Source organism: Mobula hypostoma, chromosome 23 (genome assembly GCF_963921235.1).
Source record: "Mobula hypostoma chromosome 23, sMobHyp1.1, whole genome shotgun sequence".
Lineage (NCBI taxonomy): Eukaryota > Metazoa > Chordata > Chondrichthyes > Myliobatiformes > Myliobatidae > Mobula > Mobula hypostoma.
In genome coordinates, this window is record NC_086119.1 from 51,966,599 (window position 1) to 51,975,500 (window position 8,902).

Genomic DNA, 8,902 nt, shown 5'->3' on the forward strand with positions numbered 1-8,902 from the left:
GTCTTTCTTCATATGAAAGTCCTGCCATCCCAGGAATCAATCTGGTGAACCTTCTTTGTACTCCCTCTATGGCAAGGATGTCTTTCCTCAGATTAGGGGACCAAAACTGCACACAATACTCCAGGTGTGGTCTCACCAAGGCCTTGTACAACTGCAGTAGTACCTCCCTACTCCTGTACTCGAATCCTCTCGCTATAAATGCCAGCATACCATTCGCCTTTTTCACCGCCTGCTGTACCTGCATGCCCACTTTCAATGACTGGTGTATAATGACACCCAGGTCTTGTTGCACCTCCCCTTTTCCTAATCGGCCACCATTCAGATAATAATCTGTTTTCCTATTTTTGCCACCAAAGTGGATAACTTCACATTTATCCACATTAAATTGCATCTGCCATGAATTTGCCCACTCACCCAACCTATCAAAGTCACTCTGCATCCTCTTAGCATCCTCCTCACAGCTAACACTGCCACCCAGCTTCGTGTCATCCGCAAACTTGGAGATGCTGCATTTAATTCCCTCATCCAAGTCATTAATATATATTGTAAACAACTGGGGTCCCAGCACTGAGCCTTACGGTACCCCACTAGTCACCGCCTGCCATTCTGAAAAGGTCCCGTTTATTCCCACTCTTTGCTTCCTGTCTGCTAACCAATTCTCCACCCACACCAATACCTTACCCCCAATACCGTGTGCTTTAAGTTTGCACACTAATCTCCTGTGTGGGACCTTGTCAAAAGCCTTTTGAAAGTCCAAATATACCTCATCCACTGGTTTTCCCCTATCCACTCTACTGGTTACATCCTCAAAAAATTCTATGAGATTCGTTTTACAATATTGAATCACAGCAGATTAAATTTGACTTTTTTGACACTGATCAACAGAAAGAGATTCTTTCATGTCAAAGTGAAAACACATCTCTGCAAAGTGATCTAAATGATTTACAATTATTAAACACAAAATAATTGATTGCATAAGCATTCACCCCCCTGTAGTCAGTATTTAGTAGATGCAACTTTGGCAGCAATTACAGCCTTGAGTCTGTGTGGGTAGGTCTCTATCAACTTTGCACATCTGGACACTGCAATTTTCCCCATTCTTCTGTACAAAACTGCTCAAGCTCTGTCAGATTGCATGGGGATTGTGAATGAACAGCCCTTTTCAAGTCCAGCCTCAAGTTCTCAGTTGGATGGAGGCCACTCCAGGACATTAACTTTGTTGTTTTTAAGTCATTCCTGTGTAGCTTTGTTTTTATGCTTGGGGGGGTCATTTTCTTGCTGGAAAACAAATCTTCTCCCAAGTCGCAGTTCTCTTGCAGACTGCATTAGGCTTTCCTCCAGAATTTCCCTGTATTTTGCTGCATTCATTTTACCCTCTACCTTCACAAGCTTTCCACAGCCTGCTGCAGTGAAGAATCCCCACAGCATGATGCAGCCACCACCGTGCTTCACGGTAGGGATGGTGTGTTTTGTGATGATGTGCAGTGTTTGGCTTATGCATACTTGTCGCACTATTCTAGATCAGCGATCTTGAATGCACAGATCTAGACTCAGCGGATTACACAGCACATATTGAATGGAACATCGCTTCACTTCAAAGATTCAAACGACATTTATTATCAAAGTACATACGCAGTACACAACCCTGAGATTCGTCTTCCCTCAGACAGCCACAAAACAAACAAACACCATTCGAAGAAAAACATGAAACAGCCAATGTGCACGTGCAAAACTAAAGAATAAATCGCACAAACAGCAAAAAAAAAACAAGCGAAAAATACAAAATATTAAACATCAAACCACAAAGTCATTGAAAAAGTCCAGGAATGTTGTGTAGTTCAGTTCCGTTCATTTTAGCACTACGTCATTCATTGACTGCAGTTTGCACAGCCAGTCCGCCCCGACTGAAATTGCACAAATTGCAATAAAAAAGCAGTAACCAAAAACCAGAAACACATCGTAACAGGAGTCCAATCCACAAACTGCATCGATTAACACTCATAACTCCAGCAAGGAGAGCAAGAGGGAGAGAGAGACTGGACAAATGCAGGAAGGCCGTGCTTGGCAGTCACTTGCCTTCCACTCTTGTTCTCGTTGATTTTGATCTTGCTCAAGAGCTTTAACTGGCGAGATCGTTGAGAAATGGAATTGACCATGGGCTCCAAGCTTCTTGGCCTCCAAGTCACACACTCTACCCAAAGCCTCACCGAACTCCCTCAAAGAGCCAGACCACTCAATTGGCCTGAAAACACACCAGCAAAATGTAAATCACAGATTCCAATCATAGTGAATCATATTTGAAAGAAAGCGAAGAAGAAGTAAAAATAGTTTTGTGAACTAACTGAAGGACATTGGCATTGATCGTTTTGTTCACTGGCGCCTTCTTCAGCACGTGAAAGAGCAGAGGAAAAATCATCGGCAGCAGTGGAATAAACCCTCTGAGCATCTCCACCCATCGTGGCTGATCTACAGCCTAAATATGTGTCATGTATGGAAAATTGTGTTCTTCCATTCAATCTAGAAAGGCCTGGCTTCGACTGTCAGACCATACTCCCTTCCCAATCAGCAGAAATCTTTCCTTTCCGTCCCATTGGCTGTTCCTACTTTAATTACTTCTTAAACTGGCTCCCAGGGAATACACCCTAAATCTCTGCTCATAACTCAGTGCTAGGGTCTAGGTGTTTTGTGTCCAGTTCTGCAGATGCATCCCAGTTAACTGAGTAACCATCTCCCCACCCCTCAGCTCCTCACACAATTACTATCAGTCTACGTGCATAGAACACACGTGAGCAGACATTGATAGTCATGCATTTACTAAATATAATGCATTTCTTCTGTGCCAACCATGGCTAGTTGGCAGCCTTCCTGCCTTGAGTTTTACGGTTCTGTTATGAGTTTGTGTCAGGAGAACCCGTGCACCTTCCAGCCTGACACTGATGCAGCTTTCTGTATGGATACGCAATAAGAACATTCGAGTCTGGAGCAGAGCTCGTCCACTTGGCCCATCAGGACTGCTCTGTGGCCGATTTACCAGGGTTCTACTCAGATGCAAATGGGAACTGCAGCTGCACTCTGACTTGAACTCACAGAGGGAAATGGGAGCTTATCGTCATCAGCCGGATATTTCCCCCCGCTGTCCCCAATGAACCTCATCACCACCTACAGGTGACTTAACTCTATTTGTCATATGTGGAAAATAGTTCCAAATATGCCTCCCTGTATAGACACACAGTGCAATTTAACAGCAAGCAGAGAGATCTCTCCATTTCCCGGAGAGGTCTGAGCTCCCCAATACCACCTAAGCTGCCCGGTCAGTATTTGTATTTTATTTCGAGATACAGCACAGTAACGGGTCCTTTCAGCCCAGTGAGCTCACACCACCAGATTCCACCCATGTGACCAATTAATCTACAATCTATACGTCTTTGGAATGTGGGAAGAAACCAGAACACTAGAGGCAACCCATGCGGTCACTGGGAGAAGATACAAACTCCCCCAAGTCTATGACTAATCATTACTTGCAGCAGCATACTGTGCTGAGACAGGCTCTAGTGTTTCCTGTCTGTGACTACACTTCCACGTATGTTAAAAGATTCTGGGATGCTCCACTTTTGTCCAGGGTGCTATGGAAATCCAAGACCTTTCCTTGCAGCACTAGCCTGTTTAATGATGAGCGCACTTTGGGAATGAAGCAATCAGGGTCAGGTTTAAAGAGCTGCTGACTTGATGGATTCAAAGTGTTTTGTTCTACTTTTGTCTCCCAGCAGGAAGGGTGCAGCGATGTCTGGACTAACTGCAGTATCTCCTCACAGTGATGCTGTGGGTACTGGGACCGGGTGCCGACCCCGCTGGGACCTCAGTCAAGGTGGTGGAGTGGGCTTGCAGGATAAGATTTCACAGACAACAGTCCTCCAGACCGATCGATACCAACAATCATTGCACAGTTCACCACATCCATCTTGGAAAATTCTTCCCTTGGAAGGAATAAATTTCATTTTAATTCAGGGTCTTTTTTTTTAACAGAAGCAGCTCACCTAGTGGGAATAGGATGGTAAGAGAGGGTGGAGGGGGGAGTAGTGATTGGACTGTGGATTATCACCACTAACACTCTGAAATGTCAGTCAGCATGGGCAGGGAATGCTGCAGTTGAACTGGGCAGTTTTCCAGTGGTCTAATGCGTTGAGGATTTTCTCAATCACGCACTGTCTGAGATAAGCTTTCATTCTTTCCATGATTTCAGAGTTTAATCAGATGCACTTTCAAAATCCATCATCCTAACAACTTTACTTACAAAGAGAAAAGATCCTTCATCAACCTTTTCTCCCTCACCCATTCTCACTTTGATGCTCATTTTGAATGCGGTTCAACCTCTTTCAACTGTGTGGATTTGATCCCCCTTCTCTTAATTGTTATGCTTCCATTCTCTCTGCTGCCCTTTCAGTCACCAGCCTTTGATCCTCATTAGTAATTGTGTAATTTTTGGCTCAACAAATAATCTGCCGGAGGAATTCAGCAGGTGAAGTAGCATTTGTGGGTGGAAAGGAATTTTAGGTCAGGTCAAAAGCTGTTTTGCCCTCAATTCAACACTCAGGTTGGAGGAACAACACCTTATATTCCGTCTGGGTAGCCTCCAACCTGATGGCATGAACATTGACTTCTCTAACTTCCGCTAGGCCCCACCTCCCCCTCGTACCCCATCTGTTACTCTTTTATGCACACATTCTTTCTCTCACTCTCCTTTTTCTCCCTCTGTCCCTCTGAATATACCTCTTGCCCATCCTCTGGGTCACCCCCCCCCGTCTTTCTTCTCGGACCTCCTGTCCCATGATCCTCTCGTATCCCCTTCTGCCTATCACCTGTCCAGCTCTCGGCTCCATCCCTCCCCCTCCTGTCTTCTCCTATCATTTTGCATCTCCCCCTCCCCCTCCAACTTTCAAATTCCTTACTCACTCTTCCTTCAGTTAGTCCTGACGAAGGGTCTCGGCCTGAAACGTCGACTGCGCCTCTTCCTATAGATGCTGCCTGGCCTGCTGCGTTCACCAGCAACTTTGATGTATGTTGCTTGAATTTCCAGCATCTGCAGAATTCCTGTTGTTTGCTCAGTTTAAATTCCCACTTTTCTGCCCATTGAAATCAATGTCTTTACTGATGAACCATTTCTAAGCTGCTGACTGGACTATTTGCCCGAGTGGGTGTTACAGTTTCTATCCTTCTTTACCGTACATAAGGATGGTTCGTTTGTGCGTTATGTGCCGTGTCGTATTACATGGGCAATCATGGTCTTCCCATGGTCATGATTGTTTTTGGCAAATCTTTCTGCAAGTAGTCTGCTATTCCCTCCTTTTGGGCAGTGTCTTTACAAGAGGGGTGAGCCCAGCCATTATCAATACTCTTCAGAGATTGTCTGCCTGGCATCAGTGGATCTGCACCAACTGCTCATATGTCCATCCACCACCTGCTCCCATGGTTTCATGTGACCCTGAATGGTGAGGGTGGGGGAGGGAAGCTAAGCAGGTGCTGCACCTTGCCCAAGGGTGACCTGCAGGCTAATGGAGGGAAGGAGTACGTTACACCTTCTTTGGTAGAGACGTATCTCCACCCCGCCACCTAAGATGAGGCTAGTTTAGTCCATCGCTGTCACCTCACTCTAATACTCACTGTACCTTTTCATTTCATGGAATGTAACAGCAAAACCTTCAGCCACTGAGTAGTGCTGGCTGTCAGGACCCATGACACTAATCCCATTCCCTCTACGTTTGCTCCACATCCCCATCTCAACAGTTCAAACAGTCACCTGCGTGGATGGATTTTCCTTTTCAACAGAGATGAGGACAAATTTCTTTGACTAGAGGGTAAAGAATCTAGAGAATTCATTGCCACAGACAGCTGTGGAGGCCAAGTCATAAAGTGGAGGTTGATAGGTTCTTGATTAGCCGGGGCGACAAAGGTCAGGGGAGAAGTCAGGAGAGTGGGATTGAGAGGGATAATAATTCAGCCATGATAGACTGACAGAGCAGATCCAATGTGTTGAATGGTTAATTCTGTTCCTTTGTCCTATGGTCTACTCACTGAGGGCAACTTACAGCGAACAGCTAACCTGTCAACCCACATGTCATTGGGATGTGAGAGGAAACTCAGGCAGCCACAGGGAGAACATGCAAACTCCACACAGACAGCACCTGAGTTCAGAATTGAACCCTGACTCACTGGAGCTGTGTGGCAGCAACTCTGCTAGCTGTTGCACTGTGCCATCTCTTGACCTACATTCCCAGGAAGGAGTCCAATCCAAAGGACTCCTGCCAACTGCTTTGACAGTTTAATCAACTAGATTTTCAACCTTGGCAAAGAGCGAATGAACCTACCAGCTGCTGTCGGCCATATAATATTACAAAGTGCTGGCCATACTCTGTTACATTTCATGATTATATGTGCTCCCTCCACATCCACACTTCACCCTTTCTCTCTCATGCTACTGCACCTGATCTTATGTGACAATTCCTATTGTTACAAAACTCATATTTAGCTCCCCTTGTTATCCGGTTCTGGGCAGCATTTAGAACATAGAACAGTACATTAGAGATCAGCCCACGATGTTGTGCTGACCTTTTGAACTTCTGCAAGATTTCTGCTGTTTATTGGAGACAAAACACACTGAATTATAAAGAGGTAGCTTGAAACTCTGCTCAAGAGCAAAGTTGCTTGGTGGCAGCTTCTGAAAAGCTCTGCTGGTAATTAGGTTGGTTAACAATTTCTTATTAATTTTCCGGGGTAGAGTTTTTCGATTCCCTGTTTGCAGTGGTGATTGTGTGGATTTAGAGAAGGGATGAGGAGAAACTCTCCAGTAAAACTGTCCCTGATGCACTGTGCGGACTTCAGAGTCAGAATCAGCTTGAACATCACAGGTATATGTCACGAAATGTGTTAACTTTGTGACAGCAGTACAATGCAATACATGATAATATAGAAAAAAAACTGTGAATTCCAGTAAGTATATATTAAACAGTATATATTATGTAGTGGATGGGAGACATTGTCCAAGTTGCATGCCATCTTGGACAATGTCTCCCATCCACTACATAATGTAAACACGAGGAATTCTGCAGATGCTGGAAATTCAAGCAATGCACATCAAAGTTGCTGGTGAATGCAGCAGGCCAGGCAGCATCTCTACAAAGGGGTAGAGTCAATGTTTCAGGCCGAGACCCTTCGTCAGGACTAACTGAAGAAAGAGCTAGTAAGAGATTTAAAAACTGAAGAACTAGCTCTAGAATCTCTTACTAGCTCTTTCTTCAGTTAGTCCTGACGAAGGGTCTCAGCCTGAAACGTCGACTGTACCTCTTTCTAGAGATGCTGCCTGGCCTGCTGCGTTCACCAGCAACTTTGATGTGCGTCACTACATAATGTACTGGGTGGGCACAGGAGTACATTCAGCCAGAGACTCATTCCACCGAGATGCAACACAGAGCGTCATAGGAAGTCATTCCTACCTGTGGCCATCAAACTTTACAACTCCCTTGGAGGGTCAGACACCCTGAGCCAATAGGCTGGTCCTGGACTTATTTCCTGGCATAATTTACATATTACTATTTAATTATTTATGGTTTTATTACTATTTAATTATTTATGGTGCAACTGTAACAAAAACCAATTTCCCCTGAGATCAATAAAGTATGACTATGACTATGAAATTAAATAGGTAGTACAAAAATAGTGAGGTAGTGTTCATGGGTTCAATATCCATTTAGGAATTGGATGGCGGAGGGGAAGAAGCTTTTCCTGAATCACTGAGTGTGTGCCTTCAGGCTCCTGTACCATCTTCCTAACAGTAACAATGAGAAGAGGACATGTCCTGGGTGGTGGGGGTCCTTAATAATGGACAGTGCCTAGTGATTGGAGTCCCACAGCTGAATTTTGAGAGGACTTGTAGAAATGTTTCACGTGCATGTAGTGGGATATTTGAACAAACTTTCTTTGGAATTTGAGCTAACCCTGTTAAGCTGTCAACTTGGTAATTATACTTGGCTGCTTCCTGTGACCATGCCACCTTGGGCACCACTGACCATCAGACTCAGGGTGACAATGATGAAGAGCAGCAGTCTGCTTGTTGTATATCTACAGCTACACCATACAGGACGACCAGGTGGATGTGCCCACAAACTGTAAGGAGCATCAGAGAAGCATAAACTCTCACTTGTCTGGATGGACACTCAGGGCTGAGGCAGGGAGGTGCAAAATACTGGACAACACCCCGAGCCAATGTCTTACCAGCCGCTATTAAAGTGACTACAGTGGATGGTGTTTCATAGTGCAGAATCCTCAAAGCAGTCGGCTGGTAATATTCAGATTCTGGTACAGGCACAAAGGAAGGTGCACGATACTTTGTTCACCAGCCAGTCAGTTGTAAGAATTTGCAAGTGGCTTGGGATGGGGCAGTCAGTGACTGCGAGCTTGGTATTTGGGCTCTATCTACCTTGGATGAGCACAGCAGGTCGATGACCGCATGATGCATTTATCAGTCGAGGAAACCTGGATCTCCCAGTGTCATCAGCCGCAAGAAGCTCCTCTCCATTAACATGCGGCTGGCACTTCTGCTTTCACACGAGGTTCCACAGTATCCACCCATCACTTCTTTCCTCTTCAGGTTCGGCCCAGGACATCAAAGCCCTCCCAACCACTGAGCACATCTACATGAGACGTTACTGTAGAGAAGCTGCATCCATCATCAAAGCTCCTCACCACCCAGGACATGGTCTCTTCATGCTGCTGCCATCAGGTAGAAAGTACAAATGCCTCAGGACTCGCACCACCAGGTTCAAGAACAGCTCCTACCCCTCAACCATCAGGCTCTTGAAGAAAAGGGGACAGCTACACTCATGTAAGGACTCTTTCTTCTTGTTATTTC